Consider the following 25496-nt stretch of genomic DNA (forward strand, 5'->3'; position numbering starts at 1 on the left):
TACTCCAACAAGGTGCCTCAGCCTTCACTGAAAAGGACTCTGGACACACCATCCATGTCACAGAAGGCAAAGGTAGAGACTGAGAGGAGGAAGATCCACCCACTGTAGGAGAGGAATGGTTCAATACCATCTAAAGACCCTGGAAGTGCATGGGTCCATGGTACCTGACAAGTTCTGTCCATGGTTACTGAAGGAACTGACAGACGAAATTGCAAAGACACTTTCCACCATATTTGAAAAGTCATGACAGTCTGGTGAAGTTCCCACTGACTGCAAGGGGGGAAATATAATCCCCGTTTTCAAAAACGGAGGAAAGAAGACCCAGGAACTATGAATCAGTCTCATCTCTGTTCGTGGCAAGAGCATGGAGCAGATCCTCCTAAAGACTCTGCTAAGGTGCTTGGGAAATGTGGATGTGGCTGGTGGCAACTAACATGACCATATTCACCAAGGGCAAACCCTGCCTGACAAATTTGGTGGCATTTTGTGATGGGTTCACAGTTTCAGTGGAGAAGGGGAGAGAAACATCATCTACCTGGACTTAGGCAAAGCATTTGACACTGTTCCACACAACATCCTGGTCTCAAAATTAGATGGATAGGGATTTTATGGATGGGCCACTTGGTGGATAATCAATTACTGGGTGTTCACATGCAAAGAGTTGTGGTCAACGGTTCAATGTTCAAATGGACAATGGTGACAAATGGCCTTCCTTGGGGTTAATGCTGGGACTAGTGCTGTTTAAGATCTTTGCTGGAGATATGGACAGTGGAATTGATTGCACCCTCAGCAGGTTTGCTGATGACGCCAAGCTCTGTGGTGTGGTTTGCACACTGGGGAGAATGGATATTGCTCAGAGGGAGATTGACAGGTTTGAGAGGTGGGCCTATGACAACCTCATGAAGTTCAACAAGGATAAATGCCAGGCCCTGCAGCTAGGTCAGGATAATTCCAAGCACAAATATAGGCTAGGTGGAGAATGGATTGAGAACAGCTTTGAGTAAAAGACATTGTGGGTCTTAGTTGATGAGAATCTCATGATGATCTGCCAAAGTGAGCTTGATGATCCAGCCCAAAAAGCCAACTGTATCCTCTTAGAATGGCCAGTAGGTTGAGGGAGGTGGTTCTCCCCCTCTACTCCACTCTTCTGGGACCCCACCTGGAGTACTGTGTCCAGTTCTGGAGCCCCTAAGACAGGAAAGACATAGAGGTGTTGGAGCAAGTCTAGAGGAGGGCCACTAAGATGATCAGAAGACTGGAGCACCTCTCCTAGGACAGGCTGAGAGAGTTGAAGTTGTTCAGCCTGGAGAAGTCTTGAGGGAGATCATATAATGGCCTTCCAGTATCCAAAAGTGGCCTACAGGAAACCCAGGGAGGCATTTTTACAGGAGTTTGTATTGATAGGATGAGGGGTAATGGTTTTAAGGTCACAGACAGTAGATTTAGGTTAGACACTAGGAAGACATTTTTTAGTGTGATAGTGGTAAGACACTGCAACTGGTTGCCCAGGGAGGTTGTGGAGGCCCCATCACTGCAAGTGTTCATTTCCAGGTTGAATGGGGCTTTGAGCAACCTGGTCTAGTGGAAGGTATCCCTGCGTATGCAGCGGGTTTGGAACTGGATGATCTTGAAGGTCCGTTCCAATCCTACCCATTCTATAATTCTATTGTTCTGTTCTGTTCTATTCATCAAATTCATGGAGAGGGAGGGGAGAACTGACTCTGTGTTTGGTTAGTACCTAACCCAGGAGGGTCTTCATCCATGGCTGGGAACAGTAGGCTTCAATGCAAATAAATAAATAAATCATGATTCTGTGCTTTCACCTCTGCATGAAGATAAAGGAAATTAAAATCTAAACTCTGTTGCAAAGTAGTATTTCATAACCTTCCAAAATTCCTTTCAGCTCTTTGAATATTTTATATTTTTATTTTATATATTCGAATTTTTTTATATTCTAATATACATAATGAGTCATTCCTATTGCTGCCTCACAGTGATGTTATGAAGGTTCATATATTAAAGTTTTAAGATCCCAGACTTTCTCTATATACATATATGCATGCAATATATAGATTTTATAAAGAAGCATATAAATGTACAGGGTGATGATGCACTTTAAAGACAACGATGCTGAGAAACTATTATGGCCATTAAAATTATTTTTACATTAATGAGACTGTGAATAAATTTTAATACTTTAAAAGTATTTTCATGTACTTCTGAGTACATGAAATTATATATGTAGATCCGAGCCAAAACTTAAAACCCAATATTTACTCAACTATTAATTTTAAAATATTCAAAATGAAGTAACCCACCTGAAAATAACAGGATACTTTTGTATATTTTATTTCTGTGGGTAATGGCCTTACAATACTGAGCACTGTGTTCCGTATTTGATAACTTAGGCTAATTAATTTTGTGGGACATATTTGGAAAAGGTCCATAGTAAGTGAATAATATATACTCAGGATAGATGGATGCAGAAGTGGTAGCAGAGTATGAAATTTTCATTAGCAGTCATTTGAGATAATTATATTGTAAACTGAAAAGCCACAAGTGAGCTTAATCTTTTTCAAAATGGGGGAACTAAACACTCTACCAAATAAAAATACTGTGTATTCTTAGAATAATATTTTTCCAGAAAATATTCCTAAAATTCTTTCAAGCTATTTCAAACATTTTTTTTTGTACTCTCATAGACTTATGCTTTAAATTTGATAGCTTTGCTTTTATGAGTCTAACTTGATGTCTTATAGACAGAGTAAATAATTAAATATTAAAAATTGAAAAAGAATGAAAAAAGGTCTAGTTAGAGTAATATATGCATACTTCACCCACCATCTTCTCCCAATCTCCATTTACCAGTATGATTGTCCTCATCATTAGTTCTGAGACACCAGAAACATATTTAAAATATTTTCTTTTTGTTCGTCCAGTATTCAACACTGACTATGATGTTTTGCAAAATAATGCGGCTTTTAAAAAACTGCTGAATTTTGTGGCTTCTTTCTTTAAAAATATGGAACATTACTGAAATTTCCACACTAGAAATGATGGTTGCAGTAGTTTAAAAGGGAAGGCTTTTAGTTAATGGAATGCAAAACAAATTATCAAACTGAAAAGATAAATCTACCTGTGTGATTCTATTACCTCTTACCTACTTAGGGAATACATAAGGAATACTCTCACTTTGCTTGAAGTTGTTTTTTATATTAAGGAGTCTGTTCTTTTTCCTTTTGCTATTTAAAAAAATTTCAAATACGGCATTAAATATTTAGACTGTTTCAAGAAAGCAAAAATATGGAAGACATGAACATCTCTTTTCCAGAAGCTTTTGAGTTGCATAAATAGAAATTAAAAGACAAAAACACTTTAAGGTGTATTTCAGACATGGATGTTGTGCATAGAAGTTAACAGGATGTGTGTATTGACTTTAAATACCTGGTCATTTGTAGATGTCAAACAATCTAAGATTTAAGGAATTGACAATAGGAAAAAAAATCTTCTAGGGACTTAAAATATTAAAACATACATTAAAATTAGACAAGTCCATTACATTCAATACATGCTTAAGTGCTGGTGTGTAATAAAGGATGAATTATGTAGGATAATGTTTATTTTGTTTATGAAAGTCTCTTATAGAGTCACAAAAGAAAATGTGAAAAAGATCAGTAGAAGGAGACAGAAACCTTACTACTTCACTTAGATATTAAAATGAGTAGCAATCAGGGTGATTTCTAGATACCAGATAAAGTACAAAGCAAATGATAGAACTCTTGATGTGCTAAAAGTAAAACTGGAGGTCTTACCTATAGTTATTTTGAGTCAAATATGTATTGGGAAGCATGGTCATGGAGCTCAATAAGGAATTTGTTTACATGATAGCTTTAAAGGTTGATGTATTCTAGGAATCTTTCAGTTTTTATAATGGTCTGAATCTTACAATATTTAATCTCTAACATAAGGCAGAGGCCAATGTCTGATCACTTCAGTATCTACAACCACAGGTACAATTTGTACACCTATTGGGACATGGGAGACTAGATGTTCTCCGCTGGAGGCCATAAAAGTTAAGCAAATACTCTTACTTATACATTCAAATTTAATTTCTGTAATGCCATAGCATGAATAAGGATGACAGGGAGTTCTGGAGGTTATCTAGTTCAATCAGCCCTGTTCGATCAATATTCCGCTACAGAGCTAACTATCATTCTCTAGTTGAGTAACTCCAATGATCAACACAATGCAACACCTTTAGGCATCTTGCTCCAGTGTTTGACTACCCTCACAGTTAAAAACCAGTTCCTTCTACTGCTTAAATTCAATTTCTTGCATTTCAATTTGGGCCCATTCCTTCTTGTCCTGTCACTGGGCATCCCTGAGTAGAGTGCGGCACCGTCTTCTCTGCTCTCACTATCAGGTATTTATGCACATTGGCAAGATCCTCCTTAGCCTTCTCTTCTTGAGACTGAACACTGTCTTCTCAGATATCAGATGCTTCTGTACCTTAATGATATTTGCTGCCTTTTACTGGTACTGCCCCAATTATCTTGTACCAGGAAACCTAGAAGTAGAAACAGTGCTCTAGGTGCATCCCAGCAGCGCTGCTCAGAGGGGAAGGATCACCTTCCTCCACCTGCTGGCAATGTTCTTGCTAATACAGCTCATGATGCTATAGGTGCAAGGGAACATTGCTGGCTCATGTCCAGCAGGACACCAGGTCCTTTTCTGCAAAGGTAATTTCCCACTATGTGATCCCCAGCATAAAATTATGCCTCTGCTTTTTTGTCCCCAGCTGCAGGACTTTGCACTTCCCTGTGTTAAATTTCATGATGTTCCTGCAAGTTCATTTATCCAGCATGTGGAGGTCCCTGTGGATAGTGGCATATCCATCTGCTTTATTGAATGCTCCTTCCAGGTTTGCATCAACAACATAAACTTGCTGAAGGCGGACTGGGTGCCATCATCTTGATCATTTAAGAAGACGATAAGCCAAATCAGCCCTGCTACTAACCTCTCTGGTGTGCCATTAGTCACTGGCCATCAGCATTACTTCATGCTGATAACCCTTTGGCACCAGCTATTCAGTCAGATTTCACTCCACGTAAATGTTCTTTTATGTCATCTACAGTTTGTTAGCAAGAATATTATGGGAGGCAATGTTGAAAGCCTTACTGCAGTCAAGGTAATTTCTGCATCCACCGAACCAGTCATTTAGTCTTAGAAAGCTATCAGGTTGTCAGCCCTTGAGTTAACCATTTTTTTCCGTAATTTATTCCTACTTTTATACACAGATACAGCAAGATATTTTCTTAATTATGTGTGTAGCCATTGAAAAAGTTTCAAGGTATCATTCATAGTAGAAGTGGTCTTTTTGGTCCTTAAGGAGAAGCTATGTATGTAGCTTGACTTTACAGACATAACAACGGTAATCCAGGAAATGTAAGGAATTCTTACAAGTAGAGTTTCAGAGGAACTAGGAATTAAGGTATGCAAAACGGATTTCCCATAGCATAAGACATCCAAGAAAAACAGTTTGCTGGAGAGTGCCAGGAAAGGAGTATCTAAGAAATCCTTAGACACCATCTATTTTTTGAAAGGAGGAAAAGATATCATGTGGGAAAGGAAGATGGAAAGAAGTGCCTGAAATATTGCCCCAAATCAGAAAAGACACACACCTTGTCAAAGAAAAGTGAGTTGCCACCAATAAAAAACAAAACAACAAAACCAAACCAAAATGAACCAAAGAAAAAAAGAGCTTTGCTCAGGAAACAGGAACCAAGTCAGTGGCTGCATTAAAGCAGAGAACAGTAAGCTTTATGTGAAATATACTCAGTGCAGGGTAAAACACTGCATAAACTATTATCCATTCAAAGAATATCAGAAAGCCCTTTCAGATAGACAGATAAAACTGTTTTGATTAGCATGGATGACATAACATGAACATTAAGCCCCTTCAAGAAACCATAGCTATTTAACTTTGGCTGTTCAGAAGTTTCTTTTCATTTACAACCTGGTAGAATCTCAGTCCTACATTAATTTCAATAATAAATTATTGAAAATAAAAATAAAATTACATACATGCTTGAAAAAATAGTCATGATTGATAAAGATAGAAGCTTTTTATAAAGCACTCAGTTTTTTTTCTCAGTTAACACAGGTTCTATAATGATACAGAAAATAATAGATAGGGATATAATAAAAATATGTAATGCATAACAGCTTGATGACTTATTTGTTTCTCCTATTAGACAATGGTGTCAAGGGATGAAATTAGATTACTAATAATTTTCTCTTTGATGTGGCAGGCGGAGTATCCACAGGTTTCTGGATTATTTCTGCAAGGCTGGTTAAAGTCTGGTATTTGCTTTGATTATTTTTTGGCTCAGCATATATAGAGTCTTCTGAATCTGACTGAGGTAGCAAAAACAGTTTATGATTTTTTTTTTAGAAATGGTGACAAAAGAGCTCTCTGTTTCCTTACTGATAATGAAGACATTTACAATGCAAGCCATTTGCATGATGGCAATAACACTAAAGAGTAATAAAGTAATAAAAATATAATGGCCTAATAAAATGGTGTTAATAGTGGTAAAGTTATCTATTTGAAGTTAATAACGGTAATAAGAAAATAAATAATATATGATAATAATTACAATCTCAGGGCATCTAGACAAATTATGAACAATAACTCTGCCCATAGTTGTAAAGACATACTTTGCTTGTGTAAAAATTCTTATCATGATACTCTATTTGGTAAACAGTTTTGCCATAAATTCTGCTTAGCAATGCATGCATTAAATCTTACTAAGCCTATCTGCACTGCAATTATAGAAAGAAGATACACTGTACAAGGGAAAATACATGAATATTAAATATCTCTCAACTTTCAAAAGTACATCAACAGGAAAACCTAACCACAAAACCTTCCGAACAAATTCTTAATGTATCCCTGTGTCTTGTTTTATAATGATTAAAGCCTGAGATCTGGAGTTTTCTAGTTAAAATATGAATGAATTATGAGGACAACAGACAATGGTGTCTTCATCTTACATGCAGCTGTTGACAAAGAGTGAGTGGAAAGATGGCAATTGTGCCTTAGTGGTTGAGGGTTGAGTTTCATTTCAACATTATCTGGACAGACCCACAGAAAAAAAAATACCAAATTCTAGGAACTGCAGCTATGGAGAAGCATTGGTAAAAAAAAACCAAAACCAACAGGAAGAGCTGTGAGAAAGGCACTACGAGGAAAAAGATTGAGCTGCACAGTGTTTCTACAGCATGTGGCTGAACTGAAGCAAGAACACATGGAGTTGGGCCTTACAGCAGGTGCATAGTCTTGCATAGAGCACTGTGCAGACACAGAGAAGAGTCTTCTAACCTTAAGTAAATTGCAGGGGCAGGAAACATGGGATGTGGTCTTTGGTTACTAATAACTAATTCCTTCTCTGTCTCTCCCTTCTTGTATCACAGGGGGAAGAGGCTGAAAAGGAAAATACTGCAAGATGGAAATGCAGGGAACAAAACTGATCATCACTGCTGATATCTCTTGTCTCTTCTTGACGTTTTGTTTTTTCACAAAGCACATCTTGCTTTTAGTGTCTTTATTTCATGTTCTTTCTTGTTTTAGTTAGAACTACAACCTTGTCTTTGTTTTGATTTCCAAATCATTGTGATATCTACAAGTATATTTTAGATAGTCATTGTTCCTATAATGTATTTCCCTCAGTTTACCGAAATTTGTGTTTGGTAAAGGTCTTACTTTTATCAGCTGAACATTTAAAAAGGGGAAGCTAAAATATTTAGTGGTAAATGAAGCACTTCACAGATCCTACTGAACTGATGACCAGTTAGTTGAAAGTAGTTAGCATAAAGAGGCAGTTAAAATCATTACCCATGTCAACAGACAAGTCAATATGGTACCCATATAATCAGTTATTTGCCCTCAATCCATAAAATTAATCAGGGATAAAATGGCACTTATTCACTGAAGAGATGCAGCAAATGTTCAGAGCAAGTAATTTTGAAGTAGTCAGAATGTCTGAGCAATCACTCTTCAAGACTGCTATGTGAGATGGAAGTTATAACACTTGGCACACCTTTTTCCTTCACCTTTCTTCATCTGTGGTGCTCTTTGTTGGTTGGGTCCGACAGTGCCCATTTTTCTCTATAGGCTTTTCTAGTTTCGTAAACAAGTTATATGAATAATGCCTTTCACACATTAGCTTTCAAGCAATTTAGAAAGCAGGATTTCTTTTGTCTTCAGGCTTCCAGATATGCATTTCCAGTAAATACAAGTAAAATGGATGGTTTAGATCTCTCTGAACTGTAGCAATAACTATTTTCACATGCACCAGGACTAATGTCTACTGTCAAGAAAACTCAATGGAAGTAAGGAACATCACAAGTCTCTGGTTCTTCCTTTTCAGTGTTCCATATTATAATTACCTGCATCTATTGAGGACTGCAGAGAAATTAAGAGAAACAAAGTAAGAAATCTTGTTTCTCTCATATTCTCTGTGACTGCTGGGCTAGATTAGGAGGAAAACCAGTAAACCAATGTAAAATAACCTACAGTTTTCCCTTCCCAGAGGACTGTATTTTGGCTAGAAACTGTAGGTGCAAAATAGAGTTCAGGCTGAAACATGATTTTTTGGCTGAAAAAGGAATCCTGAAGAGGTGCTAATTCCAGTGGTCATCATCTTAATCAGGATGACAGGGACTGAATTTCTGATCTGTGTTCCATTCATGTAGTGCATAAAGTAGTGCCATATGAGCTGGGAACTAGAGGTTTATTGCTCTTATTCTTGCCTGCTGAGGGAGGCCAGAAAGAAAGGTGCATAAGTGAGATCCACAGTTTCCCTATGATAACGGGAATTTGTGATCTTTTATTGTGCCCTGTTTCTCTCTCTGCTCATTTCTGATGCAGTTTTTACCTATAGACTGAAATATGGAGTGCAGATGAAGGAAATACATCCCTTTTAGGCAGAGAGAAGTCAATGCACAGGAAAATCCGCCAGAGTGGGATATCTGTGGCAAGGGAGATCACTGAGAGGACTTCCAGTAACATTACTATAGAGAAAGCCCTCGGCTGCACCCGAGGGACTTATTTGAAGAGCCAAAGCAGCAGATCCCTCTGATTCTTGGGATTCACCATGAAACAAGAGATGAGCAGTAAGTTTAGAGTGAAGACATATTCATTGTGAAAGTTCCCAACAGCAATGAGTTCCCTCTTCTCTTGTTCTGTGTATAATTGTTATGTGGCTGGCTCAATCATAATCTGGCCACAGAGACCTTAGAAAATGGATTACACAAGATAAAACATTGCATCTACTGAAATCTTTACTTTAAGAAGACCAGTTGTAGTATTGGTTTGCATGCTGGGGCACAACATTTTATTGGCTTGAACACAAAAATGTGTTAACTTAAGCAGCTGTTATACAAATTTAAGTGAAATACTGACATCTAACAATATCTGTATCTACCATTCTCATCAGTGGCTGTGATATCATGATAGGAGAAGGCATTTGCAAGCAACCAGGTGATTTAGGAACATATTGTCCATTGTCTTTATCTTTCTTTGTGCAATCATCATCTAAGTGTTTTTGAAAATACTGTTCAGTTATGCTACAGGCAAAAAGTGGGAAAATAAGAAATAAACAAAATAATTTTTATATTTAATATTTATTATAAGTTAAAAAAAAATAAAAGGCCAACTGACCATCCTTAATAAACTAAGAATAAAAAAAAATGAAGTGACAAGATTTTAAAAGTCTTCATCAAAGAGTCTGAGTAAATACTGCTTTGCAGAAGTCAGTGTAGATACTTAAAGATACTAAGCAATTTTAGGAATTACCTCTCACTTACTGAGAAAATGGATTAAAATTGCAAAGCTTATAACAGTGTTTTCTAGTCAGGAAATGTTACTACATCGAATTGCTGGTTTAATAATTTATTTTCCTTGCTTCTCAGTGAAAACGAGATGTTTTATGAGACGATAAAGGGTCATTCAAAAGTTTCATTATACAGAGTGGTCAGTATAAAAGAAATCAGTAGCTTTGAAAAAATAAGCATGTGTTTCATTATTTATCTATACCTAGTTTCAGACAAAGCAAAATAGTACTTGTTCATCTCTGTTGCCTTTTCCTGAATTTTAAGCATATGACCTTCAAAACTTCAGAGTCTGTGAGAAAGTACAATTTAGATTAATCTATGAAGAAAATTGGCCCAAACCAGGACAACAAGTTTATATTTGCCATTATTCTAAAAGAAAAAATTACTTAAAGTGTCTTGTGAAAGTTTTGTCCTCAGTTTTTGATCTTAGTGAAATGGATATATTCCATCAAATTAGATTAATTTTTGTTGTTGTTGTTGTGCTTCACCTTCTGTCTTGTAGGCTGGAATAATACCACATTCATATAAAGAAATGGTCTGGGTTTACATTGGCAATTTTTTAGCAAGATTACTTTTTGGAATGAGTTGAAATCCACATCAGGGGCCTCAGAGTAAAAGTAACTATTAACCACATAGCTGACATACTGTGTAACAGCAGTGGTGTCTCTCAATGTGGGTGTTTCAGAAAGCTCTGGGCTACCTTACCCCTCCAGCACACTAACTATATAAGTATGAGACCTTAGTGCAGAGAAAATAGTGCTCTTTAAATTCATACTCTACCTTTCTTCATTGTAGTTTTCCTTGCATATTTCTGTATGCAGAGTCAAATCTTCTTTGCTATGCAGTCCCATAGCAGGATTATGTCATCTTCAAGTTAAGTGAAATGACTGATATTGAAGACTGTTATGTCAAGGGAAGTAGATAGATATAATCTGAACTTAGGCTAGAAATATCATTAATAAAAATGAAATTGCTGACTTGAAAACACTTGTCATGCATATTTTCTGTAAATCCTGGCCTCTGGTCAGCCACGGAATTTTAATGATTTAATGTCTTGAAGAAGAAGGTGTTGGTGGGGTGCCGGGGATGGGATGTTGGGTTAGTGGAGGATGAACATTGCAGTATGAAAGCAAAAGAAAACAGATCCTGAATGAATTAAAACCAACTATGTTGTTCTGGAGAGGTTTTGAATATCCCTGCAGACTTCTGTTTCTTTACTTCACTTGTCTTGAAGAAGTACAATTTATTGATTATGTGAGTATTGTTTGGAAACAAATAATCACATGAGAACAAACCCCAGACACCAATCTGTCCAGGATTTGCGCTTTGAAATGTGTTGATGTATGTGTACATACATACATATATAGTGATCTACAGATGCTTAGCTTAGCTTTTATGTTAGTTTGGTGTTAGCATTTCCTTGTCAGAATCTAGGAGTATGAAGTGAAGAGATTTTCAGAGGAAAGCACCACAAATTCTCACTGACTTTCAATGGGAGCTGTCTGTTTAACTCTTCTTAATGACTAAAACTGTTTCTGAAATGTACAGGGCTATGTAATCTATTCAGTGTGCTCTCTGTATTGGCTTCTTGAATTATTAAAATTTGAAGGCATTGGAGTAATGCAATAAGAAAGGTAGAGGGTTTGTGGTTCTTTTTAATTTATCAAAAGATTTACAATCAACCTGATGATGATTCAGAGTATGTGCGAGTTCTCCTATGTACAAAGCCACTATGTAATGCAGATTTTTTTTCCCTGGATAGTACAATGAATGATTCTTCACTACCTTGTCTCACACTTCACCCTTAGAGGTTCCTAAAAGCTTTTGGCTGTTCCATACACTTCTTCATCTGAAATTCCCTCTGGAATGAAAAATATCAACCTTGCTGTTTGAGTTATAAATGTGCTGTGCGATGAGAAAAAAACCAACCACATTTTGAAAATCTGAAAGGAAGATTATTTCTTTATTAGTTTTGTTCCCCACATAAAGAAAAACAGGATGCCAGGCTCCTGCTAAAGTCTCTAGGCACTACCACAAAACCAGAAATACTCCAATAAAACAAAAGTTACTGAGATTAGAGGGTGAAATTTACTGACCTGCAATATATTCCATTTAGACAACACGATCTGGCAGATCTTCTTTATGCTTAAAAATCAGTGAATTGAATAAAAAGCATTTTTTGTGAAGGTGGCTGTTTAAACTATAACTGTATCAAGGAGTTATCATAAGCATATTAGTCATAGATTCAAAGTTATGTCAGACCCCCAAGAAGTTTGCCCTTTTTCTTCACTATTAAATTTAAAAATAATTGTGGTTTGTGTTCTTAAACTGACACTATACTGTAATAGTCACACTAGCACATCTTTTTTATTGCTGAAAAAATTGATTACTTAGGCACTAAGAGATGAATTCTCCGAGTTCCTCTTGTAGTCTTACAATAACTCAAACAGTTTTATTTCCACTAGGTGGAGCATTGCTATCACAGCAAAATATTTTACTTGAAAAGAAGCATTCAAAGTCAACAAAGAGAAAAAAGAGATTGAACTGGAGAATTTGGATCCAGATTTAGATGAGTTTTTGTGGAGTGTGTGAGGGGTAAAGTATGTAAACTCCTCTATGCTAGCTTGATTGGTGTGACTCCTTATCTTCTGAATTCTGTCTCCCTTCGTCCATCATTATCCTTCAGGCTTTGATTGAAAAAGTGAATATTTTAAGGTAAAATATATGGGGTTCTAAGGCTTGTCAGCATTCCTAGGAAAAAAAGTCAAGATTACTGATACGTTGCAGATTTCTGTCTCTAAAGAATGGACTGGGGAGAATTGAAATTAGGATGGTTTAGGAGACTATATTTCAGGATGTGTTTTGTAAAGAAATAAGAAATTGTATGCATTTTGGTTCCAACAGACTCCAAAGGGGGTAAAATTCAAAGCTAACATTTCACTCCTGAGAGCCGCCTTTTTTGGAACAGGGTAAGATGCACCTGGTACTGGGGAAAGAGTAAGGGTAGCTTACAGAAGAGATGCCTGGTTGGGGCTTCTTGGTTGGTTCAAGATGTTGTAATTTAGAGCATCAACAGATTGCTCTTTATCTGTACTCAAAAGCACAATAGCACTGAGGCAGTTGCAACAAATGCATGACAAAACACTGATGGTGTATGGATGCTTATGGCATTTTGACACATCTTCCTGTGTTTTCAAAAGTACTCTTAGCTGAAATCAGTTGGATGTAAGTGGCGAACCAGATGCTTCTGCTGTCTCTGTGATGGAGCTCATATGTCCAAGAAAGCCTTGTGTAGGCTTGGGCCTTTTCTGGATGATTTTTTCTTAAGTGTTTGGGCTTTTTTTTCACTGTTGTTTTTAATTTGTTTTGTTTTTTGTTTTGGTTTTTTTGTGGTTTTTTTTCTTGTTTCTTTTTTAACTGCTACCCAAGTATAAGTTGAAGCACCTTGCATCTGTTTATGACTATTGAGGCACATTGAACCTGATACTTTGTCCCACAAAGTTCAGTACAAACAAAAGGAAGGTATAAGTGGGTCTGCTGTGTTGCAGTGGAGTCACTATAGAATTTCCAAATGGATGAAGCTGTCCACAAAGAGACTTTCAGATTCCTGCAATTTCAGAAAGAAATAGTACTCAAAGCAGAAGACTAGTGAAGAGCCACTCTTTGCGTTGTATTTTTTAAATTAACCATTCTGCATGGAGCAGCTGGTGACAGGTAGGGGGCTACAACTGAAACAGGCTGTATCTACTACCAAAGTAGACAAGTTTCTGCTTGCTAAAATTGTGCATATGTATGCATGCATCTGTACTTGATTAAAAAAAAAATGTCTGTGAATATGTGCAACTAATCTTAAAGCTAATTAATTCTGGTATCAATAAAAGTATCAATCTCAGACTTGTCTGGCTTTCCAAGGGTGAATACACTGTGTTACTGCACTGCATCTGACCCTATTTCCCACTGAAAAGAAGAACAAATTTTTGAAATTGTTTCCTCAGTGATGACTTTGTATATTACCTGAATTATCCTAAAAGGCAGAAAAGGAGTATTATACATTGTGTAAGTTGCAGATGAAAAAAGAAATAAACTAGGTATAGGTTGAAATAAAAATTAATGTTGTGATAGATAAGAAAAGCTCCGTGTGAAGAAGAATTTCTGCATCTATCCACAGAATAAAAAGGTTCAGAATATGCACCACTCCAGAAAGGTGTATGTCCCCTCTGGCTTTCAAATCTGTCATATTATTAAATCAATATTTTTCTTTTTGTGAGAACTAATGAATAACAGATAGTAGGTAAAAGAAAACACTCAATTTTCTGTAGCCCGTTGGCTTCCTGTTTGTATAGTGTTTTGGTCTTTATCTAATGACAATGTAGAGCCATTTGTTTAACGACTTGTAATACAATTAAATCAATAAAATGTTTATAGACATTGTATAAAGAGTGCAGTACCTTGCACCTATTGAAATATAACTGCCTAGCTAAAAGTTGAGTGTGAAGGAGTATGACAAAATATCCTGCCATTTATTTTTGGGTTTGCAATTTCTAAATGTTTCTTAGAATGTGTGAAGTCTATGTGAAGTGTTAGCAGGATGACAGAAAAGACAGACAATATGTTAATTTATATAATAAACATACCATATAAGAAACTGCATCTATATATAATCTAAAGACTTTTAACCAAATCCAGTTGTCAAGCACAATGACTAATCAAGTACAATTTTACTGTGAGATTGAAAGATTACATGGGACTATTAAAAGGTTGCTATAGTTTAGTACTTAGTTTCAGAATTTTCTTTCTCAAGTCTGCTTTCCCCTTCACCTTAGTCTTGATCAGGGCTTCAAAAAGATTAATGCTTTCAAAATGAGGGAATAGCCCATCTCCCTTTCTGCCACTGGTCCAATTTCTGTGGCATGTAAAGGAAAGGGCTGATAAAGAAGTTTTTCTGCCAGGTGCTTTAGAAGCTAGGTGATGAGATAGTGAGTGGAGAGTCTTTCTATCTTTATGCTTAAAACATGGGAGCATCTTGTGTGGCTTTTCTTTACCTTTTATTATGGGGAACATAAAAGCTTTTCCAGTTCTTCTCTTGATATCTACATAAGCACAAAGTATTCCACTCAACAGCATACATAATATTTTTTTCCATGTCTTTGTTTTGTGTCTTTTTTCCATGGAATCAGGAACACAAAACTCAAGACTATCACTACGCTTGCATATGTTTGCAAGTCAGTAGAGGGCAGCAGTACACACGCCCACTGAATAGTTCTGGAGCTACAACGAACATTTTATTGATACCTTAAAATGGATGGCTTGCTATATTTATGGTAACATTTATTACAGGACATAGAGTTCAGCATGCTGGAACAAACCATTTAGTTCATCTTGTCCAGTGAGCGGCTGACAGTAGCAGTGAATAACTGATGTCTTAGAGCAAGCATAAAAACAAACAAGATGCACTCAGCCAATTGTGCGGTGCCAAACCTCTGCAGGCGATTAGCTAACACCCTCAAGCATGAAATCTGATTACCTTATTATCATCTTAGCTTACACAGGCATGGAATCCTAGCAATGCTATTAGTTAGCCTCTCCTCTTTAGATGGTAGCTGTAGTGTTTGCCTCAATGAGTTCCTGTGGCAATGATTTTCACAAACATATGCAAACTTGTTTCCTTTTGATCAGTCTTGTTAACTGAATTTCAACAGCAGAAACATATGTTCATATGAAAATATAATAGATGATACTTGAATAGACCCTTAGTTTCAATGCATTTTTGAAAATTTTGTCAAACCTTAATTAAAAGTCATAGCATGAAGAGTTCTCTGTACTAATCATGATCTTAAAAATAACAGATTGTGGGCATTCTTTTTCAAAAGAGAAAGAGCTTTTCTCCATGTCCTACAAGAACTGAAACTCGTGGTACTTTTAAAATGGATTCTGAGATTCTTATGTAGTCGCATAAAACTGAGAGCTAAGGATTTAAGATAATGTTTAAACAATGCAAGACTTGAAAAATTCTGCAAGTTGATAACAGTGGGTTTATAATAGCTACATAAAAGGTAGGCCATTCTCAGTTAGAATGCCCTTGAAAAACTGAAAGACATTTAGTAGTCCTAAGCATGCCTTATTGATTAACCACTGAGAGCCCTGCCAAAGCAAATATGACAAAAACCTAACAAGACTCTCAATCTGGACAGCTACAGTTTCTTGACTTCAATTCCTTCCCTCCTCCTATTTGCAAGCAAGCTGGAAGAAAAGATATGCCTTGAAGAACAGCTTATAACAAACTGAGACTTCTGTGTAGTCAAACATTATATTACTGTTGATGAAATTTGCATATTAGCACTTTAAAGAATAGGATTTTCTGCTCTTCAACCACTTTGTTGGAGTATGCTCATGACACAACACCCCCCACTCCAAATCACTCATGGTCTGCAATGAGTTTGGAATAATGCATGGATAATTACTTTTTTCACAGGTTTCCATATGCTATATCTTCTCCTTTAAATTAAAGTGAAATAGCACTTTTGCTGTAGAATTTACTGTACTGCATGGAACTGGCATCATTTCCTGATGAAAAGAAGCAAGGAAATGTGAGATGTAGTATTCCATATAATGTCATAAAATATCCATAGAAAAAAGGCAACAGTGAGTTAAGCATCTGGTTATAAAAATCTGACTTTGTTTCCTTTTTTACACCCTCCAGCCCCCCCACCTTTTTTTTTTTTCCTTCGGTTTTCTACGGGTGCACTGCTAAGACAATTCAGAAAATAGGTATGAGAATGAAATAGGAATGTCTATTTGAAGTGCACAGGAAGTAAGCACCAAGAGGTTGAAATGAAATCTTTCCCTCTTTGTACCTGTACTTCACAGCAAAAAGAGAACCTGACAAAAACATTGTTTGAAGTATCCCAGAAATAATGGAGATATTCCCAAATGACAAGCTGTGGCATGTTAAGGGGAAAATAGGGGAAAATAAACAGCACCTATCCCTGTGTTACCTCCTATACATCATTGCCTTCAGCAGCACCAATATCAGAAAAGCAGACACATTCTTGTTACTTATTCTTCTAGTTACTTCTCCCAAGACCATATATATTTCAGCTTAAACAGATGTAGATTAAACTCAAAAGCAGTCCTGGGTGCTGGAGACTCCTCCTGTTTCACCTGTATGTGCTAGGCTCTGGGGTATGGAGTCATATACCTATTTTATTACCTTGCTACAGTGAATATTGTATTGCATATGTGCATATGAGGCTTTTTGGACGTGAGTACGTATTTTTTTTTATAGTTCTGAGAGCACACATTACTAGGAAAACATATCTTTCTAATGTCCGCAGGGTTACTCCACACTGCTCTCTGTCACCATTTGCTATATATGTATTTTCTGATTTGGTCCCGGTACAGCCTGGCAGGTAGCATTTCATCTGTTGTTACAGTAAAATTCTATGCCAGCATGAAGTCTTGGTTTCTGTAGGGCTTTGTTAGCGACATACTGGATTTTTTTTTCCTTTAGTCTTTGTCACTCTGCCTTATCTCATAAAGTTAATTTCTATAGCCTTTCCCTAGAATGGTTTTGATTCTTTGAGGGGTGGTGGAGAGGGATATTGTTGGGTTTTGGGATGTTTTTTTGGATGATAGCCTTTCCAGTAAAATATAAATTGGGGCTCCAGATACCATTAGGATCTTTCATGTTAAATTTCAAGGCAGATGCTGCAGGCTGGAAGGATATTTGTTTTATACATAGGTCCTTTGTTTTATACATAGATCCTGTGTTGAGTAGTCTGGCCACTGCTGTTTTAATTCTGGATGAACTAACGGGTAAAATTACTGTATTGATATTCTCAGCAGCAGGCTCATTTCTCTGTGTCATTTGGTACTGCAGAGCCCGGTGAATCACAACCAGGGTGCTATCTGGTTCCTCTTCACCAGAAACCTGTCTGTCTCAGACTTTGGTTGCTATGGAGTTACTTGCTGTCTTTCAGTCTGTAGATCTCTGACTTCCTTGATCACTTCTACCTGTGACATTTGATTCTCATGTTGATGCCTTTACTCTGCTCTCAGCATTGTGACCTGAAGCCCTGTGTCCTGGCTCCTTAGTACTGCTCCTTTCCAGCTTATGGATCCATTCCATTTTGCTTGCTGCTGTAATGGCTTTATTAAGCAGCACTCAGCTGTGTTAGGCTGCTGGGTAGCTGTTACAGTGGGACCGTATTTGAGAGAGATGTGCATTCCTCAGGAGATGAGGCCATGTAAGAATTCATATAGAAACAAAAAGTACTGTGGGTTTTTTTGGTTTTTTTTTTTTCATTTTATTTTAATGATTAGACTTTTGTTGGAACAGAGAACTAGGAAGGACACAATACACAATACAGAAAAATAAGTGGGAACAAAAGGATTGATTTGAGAAGAAAATGGAAGGCTTAATTTTTAAGTTCTGTGGCTTTGGTAATTGTCTTCAGGAATGTAAATGCATTTGATTTCTTCTGAGGGAAAGAGATTTATTTTTATTATTTTTTTTTTAATAGCAACTCCTAAATACTTCTATTTATGCCTTGCATACCAGATAGTCTCATCTTTCCATTATATTTCACACTTGTGCTGAATGATTTTCATTTGCTAGCTTGCTACTGCAAACAGAATTCATTAATCTGAGGCAAAAGTAATTATAACAAAGAATGTAAAATATCAGATTATTAAGATGATATCTTTCTCTGTCAAGATGGGTTACCTCAATCCATTCATCATATCACAGAAACACTAAGTAACTTTAGAAAGAATGTGTCCTGAATTTAAATCCTAGGATATATATATATATATTTATATGACTATATCTAGTACTTAAGAAAAAGAAGCACTTGAGAATGATGTCTGCAGTATGCTTGTATATTAAAGGCTGATAGTTAAGGGTCTGGATATCTCATTTGCCTTTTAAAACATGACTCTTGAATTGAATCAAGCTTCACAAAAGTTAATTTTTTTCCTGTCCAGAGTGCCAAAATGAAGCAGGATCACTGTCAGCACATTCAATACACTGGGGTAACAACTGTCCCCAGTGAGGGGAACCAACCACTACCTTTCAGTCAATGAGAGGGGATCTTCCTCTGTGGTCCAGGAGTGCTCAGGGACTGCCTGATTTCTTTGAATAGCTCCAAAACGGGGCAGTAGATCTCACTTCACTTTCCCTCCCTTCACCTGACTGTCATGGAAGTAATCTTTCCAACCTCCCTGCTCTTGTCACTGCCAGGGCAAAGAGATGGAGCTCAGCAATCCAGAGCCAGCTTTGTTTCCCTGGGACCTTGAAACACTCTGAACCTCGAGGGAGGAGAATGGCTCTGCTGGGCCACAGCTCCTGGGGATGCTGCCACAACTATCGGGGCAGAACGAGCAGGATCCCTAGCTTGCTGTGTTACAGACAAGCCTGTGAATGTGTCTGCAAACCATCCTGAAAGCTGGCAGTTTTTCACTTGTTACAAATTGTTACAAATTCTTTTCATCACTGGAGTCTGTCTTCATGGCAAAAATACCCAGTTGAGAAAATCGCTAAGTTTCTGTAACCTTCTTTTTCGCCTGATTTATTTGGATTCTGCATAAACTACACATATAAGCATTGCATAAGATTCTTCAGGATGTCTTCAGGATGTCACTGATGGCATGGACTTTTCCATTGCAGTGAAATTCGTTCTTATTTCATATAGCCCATAAAATCTGCTGAAAAAACCCAAAACCCTCTGAAAAAAATTTTAATTGTAACTTTGAGTAAATCACAATAGTTCTTTCTATTCTGTGAGTTTTCGAAGTAGTAAATAAAGTCTTATATACATTCTGTTTGTTAGAAATTATTTACTACCTTTCTATGAATTTGTAGTTCAGTATTTTTAAGTATCTGTACATATTCAAGCATATTTTAAATTTCAGATGAACACCCTTAGAATGTCAACTCTTGAAATTGTTACTAAATCTGACATTACCAGGAGGATTTTTTCAGAAACACTTCATAATATTACTTTACAGAAAAATCTTGCTCTTTGAAATATGGTTAAAACTGTGGTTCTAAATTTTTAATGACAGAGAGTACAGAAGCACTGTCTGTCTCTGGTATCAGATTCTGCTTTGTGCTGGATGTCAGTAGAATTACACTGGTGCTCATGGGTGGAATGGAGGAAAATGCCAAGATGAAGGTACTTAAGGGACAGTGAAGCATGGTACATCAGAAACTGTGTTCTGCAAACATGCTGTGGACCAGCCACATCATTGCCAAAACAAAGGCCAAGATTCCTCTTTTATTTACTTCTATGAATAACCATGAACTATAATATGCCTCTACAGGATTTTCTGAGGATAATCTCTGTCCTAATTTTCTTGGCAAAAGGATGGTTGTTATTTTTTCTAGGAAATACTCTGAACTTCATCAACTAGAACAAAAAAACACACTTAAGCTGACTACCACAGCTTGAATCACTATCACATGTAAGATAATATTGTACTGTGTTATTGAAATACAACTTTAAAGCAAGCAATAAAACATATTGTCTTTTAGTCTTTCTGTTGCACGTGTATGTCTTATGGGAAACAAACAAACAAAAAAGCCCCCAGCCAAACCAAAAACTAAAAGAAAGATTTTGGTGAGGAGCCTTCATCTGATGTTGTGATTATTTTGAGAACCAGAGTTTATTATTTCTTTTATTTTTTTAACCGCACAATCTTAGAAAACTTAAATTTTCCATTTGGTGTTTTTCTTCTTTAGTATTTTTGGGTGATAGTTTACCACATTACTCGTCTGTTGGAAGGACCCCAGAAGGCAAACACTCTCAATGACTTCAATTGTGTACAACTGTTTCCACTTCCACAAATCACAGAGAGGAAGACAGTATTTTTAGTGCTTTACATAATGAATGACACATTTTTTTTTCAGAAAAATCCTTCTGAATTGTAAAATTGTGAAATTGACATCTTATTTCACTTTTCCACCCAAATTCCCGCAAAGACACTGAAATGAAACTGGGAATAGTGGATCCCAATAGCTAAATGGGCTGGCCACAACTTAGGTGGCTATCTCGATATTTAATAATTTTGAAAAGCACTTTCCAGTAGCCAGGGCTGAGTAAAACAGGGTGAGAAACTACCCTGTGAGCCCCAAGGGGAGAGCAAGAAGAGGGAAGGAGGGGCTCCAGCTGCCCCAGCAGAGATGACCCTGCAGCTGCTGGAGAGACCTTGGTGAGGTGGGGGTTTCTCTACAGCCTCTGAAGACACCAGTGTGGAGCAGGTGGATATGCCCTGAAAGAGCTGTGGCCAGTGCAGAAGACTCAGACTGGAGCAGGTTAATCCTGAAGGATGCAGCCAATGGAAAGGACCCATATTGGAGCAGGTTAAAATTGTGAGAAGGAAGGAGCAGCAGAGAGGAGCTGTAGTTGAGAAATACCAGCTGTTGAACTTAAATAAGCAAGTTTTAAATAGAAAGGATGATGTAAAATTATAATATTCTGTGATTTAGAATTCTGTTTGCTTAGCTTTACTTACTCAGCATGAGTACCCAGATATCCTGAAGCCTTTGGTCACAAACTGGATTTTCACCTAGATATACTTTCAGCTGGAACAGAGTTAATTTTCTTAGTAAGCTTCCTAGTAGCTGGTGTAGTGCTGTGTTTTGTCTTTACTATGAGAATAATGTTGATAACACTGTGATGTTTTAGATGCTACTAAGAAATGTTTTTCCTGAATCTAGGACTTTTTGGTTTCCCATGTTCTGCCAGCTAGCAGGTGCACAAGAAGGGCAAGCCAGAAGATAAGGAGGCTACAACAGTCAGCAGAAACTGCAACTCAACAAGATAAAACAGTTAATGGCCTTCCTGGAGGTAGAGAAAAAATTCAATAATCTGTTAGAAGACCCCAAATCAAAAATCACCACTGGACTGAAAGGCTAGGGGCAGGTGTATAGTTCACAGAGTATAATTGTGCAGGGATTTCTTTGTTTGGGGTCCCTCTCTGGAAACATCCATCTCAGGCTGCTATACTATTCAAATAAAATGTGAGTCCTGAGTGTCTCCTGTGGGAAACCTGGGGTTGAGCCTGAAGGAGCAGTGAGTGAGGATGTGTGTGAGGGAGAAGTCAAAAGACCTCAATGGAGCTACCTGATGCAAAGGAACTAATTAATTTCAGTTTAAGTTGTCTCTGGTAGTGTGTGTGAGACTCATTGAATGGTGTGAATGGTAGAGCAGTGGCTTCTCCCTTAATACTGTCAGAGACTGAATGCAGCCTCCTATTCCATCCCCTGAACCAGTCATGACTGAGGATGGTAGTGAGTTAGGACTATGCTGCCGTACCACATAAACAGGGATTTTTAAAAGCACTCAAGGGTGTTCCCTACTCTTAAGTTTGTAGGTGTACAGAAGTTTGGTCATACCCCACACTAGCTTCCACCTTTCAACAACTAGATTTCCACTCAAAAGAAGTAGTGCATTCATTCCATATGGCTCCTAAATTACAATGAAGCTTAGAAGGATGCTGATCTGAATGACTAAAGGTCTTGCCCTTCAGGGAAACAGGCATTGAAAAGTTAAGTCTAGGTACAACCAATAAGTTTCTAAGCATTCTTATTTCTATCCAACAAAACATTTTAACATACTCTCTATCCTAGAATGGTTTTAGAGTACTTGACTTCAAGTCCAAAGACCATAAAAGTGGGTAGTAACATAATCATAAGTAATACTATAATGTGGAGTTTAATTTTGATAGAAAAATATAAACGTATTTATTAAAAAAACCCCCTTCCCATCAGATAAAATTAACACACATTTAATAAACATTTAATAAAACCAAGTAAACAACAAGTTAAAAATTACAATCAACTCAATTCTTCTGTAAATATTAAAGGTCATAATTTTTAAGCATCATTTGTTACTATCACCACACCACTGACAAATAATTATTGCTCTCAAAGCAACAATGAGCATTTTCAATGAAATGCTTACAAACATCTTAATTCTGACTCTGAAGAGCTCATTCATATTAATATGTAACCTATATTTTTAAAGGCTAATGCTGGACTTTGCAGTCTGTTATCCTGCATCCTAAGTACTTACAGTCTGACACAGATCAAATGCTTCTTCTGTATTCCAGAGGAGATTGCCTTTATTTTACTTCAGAGGGTAATGGCCTATTTGCTTTATATATATATATTAGAGATATTTTTATTTTATTATTTATAATTAAATTATTTATTATTTATTTATTAGAGATATTTTTATTTTATGTTGTTTATTAGACATATAAGTACTTTAGACACATCTGATGATATCTGATGATAATATTTTACTTCATTACTCAAGAAATACTAACAGGAAGAATCTGGTATACATGGGGTTTGTGTCAGATTTACACCATGACCCTCAGTGTGCATATTGTGCAATGCAAGATCAGAGATACAAAATAGTTGTGCAGTCTTAGCTATAGAAATGCCTTGCATAACTACAGTTGCTCACTGAAATGGAGAACTAGAGATCAGCTGGAGATTAAGATATCTTCCTGCAGAAACACTACATATTTGTATGGAGCTCAGACACTCTTTAGCTGAAAAAGTGCTATATGAAAACACATGCCTCAAGTGACTGCCAGGTATTTCATGCATCAACGTTATGTACGGAGCAATAAATGATAATCTGGGGCTTTTTCCATGGGTACAGGGGCCAATTCTATTATTTCCCCCCCAAAAATATTGAAACTTTCCAAAGGCATATCTTTTGGGAATGGCTATATTTTACTTGGAAATCAAAACTCTGGAGACCATTATTTTTTTTTTTAAAAAGTAGTTGTCATTTGCATTAACAGCTTCATGAGGAGATATTCTTGCTTTCAAATGTTATGCTTTGACAGCCTTCAGTACTCTCTAGATTCTTAAGAAGTACCTTTAAAGAAATACCAAGCATAGTCATTCAGACAGGTAGATAATATACACATCTTGACGGCATGTATCATTTTCTGTCTTAAGCCAATCATTCATCCAAAATAGATAGTATATAATAATTCAGAAAATCCTAGTGGAGCAATCATTATAATTAGTTATCCTGAGATGCAGGCTTGCAAAAAGACTATCTTTGTGTTCATGTAAGTTAAGACAAGAGTTCTTTCTTTTTTCCTCTCTCTTTTTCTCATTTGAAGCCAAAATTTTCCAATCATCTTGTCATCAGATGTGTCTAAAGTACTTATATGCCTAATAGATGGCATCTGATTCTTTTCAATTCTGAATTCTTTTTAATGCCTTACAGTAAAGGGCAGCTGCAGCAAGGAGATGCAGTTTGAGGTTCACCAAGGTTTCATTAGCAACAAATGGCACACACTCAAGATTCATATATATTGTCTATCTTTCAGTATTCTTGATAATAGAGCATAAAGATTTTTACAATTTAGGATCAGAGTACACAGAGTACCACTATTTGACTGGTCAATCAGGTTTATGCAAAATAGGCTAAGGTTGCTCTTTAGACTAAGATTGGTCTTCAAAAGTTTCTTCAAATATTGTCAACTGAGGCAATATTTTCTATAGAAAATCTTAATTAAGAAGTCAAGACTCAGAGGAAATAGAAAGAGTTTATTTTCCACATCAGAAGCCCCAAAAGAATATGAGTTATCTTAATGTCTTGGAAGTCTTGAAATCAATATTAATGAATGCTGGTATAAGATTTTCCTGTCCAGATTTGCCTGTAGGCAAAGTGATTATGGAAGGTGTATTGCAGTAAGCACCTGGACTACACAGTGATTGTGTTGTATAGTGTTTTGTAAAGCTAAATCAATAACTTGAGAACTGAAATTTCACAACCTGAGATGGTAAACAGAACAAGTTCTACAAAGCCACCTGCCAACAGAATCTGTTTACATTAGTATATTTTATTCAATCATTGCTTGGCAGGAAAAATTATTTTCTTACCCTCACATTTGATATGCTTTTATAGTATGACAGACTTTACATATTTATTGCTAACACTTAAAATTAGAATTATATATTGCCTGCTTAAATGTGCCATCAACAAAGAAAGTAGTTGTTCTAAAAGTCATTTTCAAAAGACTAGATTCTTAAGCATGATTGCTTTTTTTTCTTTTTCTTTCCTCTATTCTCCAAATCTTCACTTTGTCAGTATCCTACAACCTCCTCTTTATATTCTTATTTTGGCTGGCACACACTTCCAGATTGTTATGTCTATCACTTAACCACATTACTAATGCATAATTATTTATTAGTAATATTAGTATTATTTATTAGTAACAGACACAGATATTCCAAGTTAGATGTGGATGATGCAGTTATCTCTTGATCATCTTCATTTCTTCTGGCCTGAGCCATGATTTCTCATTGTACTCATTATGATGGATTCGCATGGCATTCATCTCAAAGACTCTTCTTGATAATCTGCATATGGAAATGAGCTCTCTTTATGTAGTAAAAATTGTCTAGAGTCAGGTGTGTCAGTTTTGGCACAGAAAATCTAGCAATTACATTTATGGTTTTATCTCTTGCTAAAATTCCCGGAATAAAAATAGTAATGACTTCCAGATTCTTCCAAATAAATTGTCCATGGCTGGAAAGGTCTGTTTCAAATAGCAATCTCTTT

Source organism: Calypte anna, chromosome 2 (genome assembly GCF_003957555.1).
Source record: "Calypte anna isolate BGI_N300 chromosome 2, bCalAnn1_v1.p, whole genome shotgun sequence".
Lineage (NCBI taxonomy): Eukaryota > Metazoa > Chordata > Aves > Apodiformes > Trochilidae > Calypte > Calypte anna.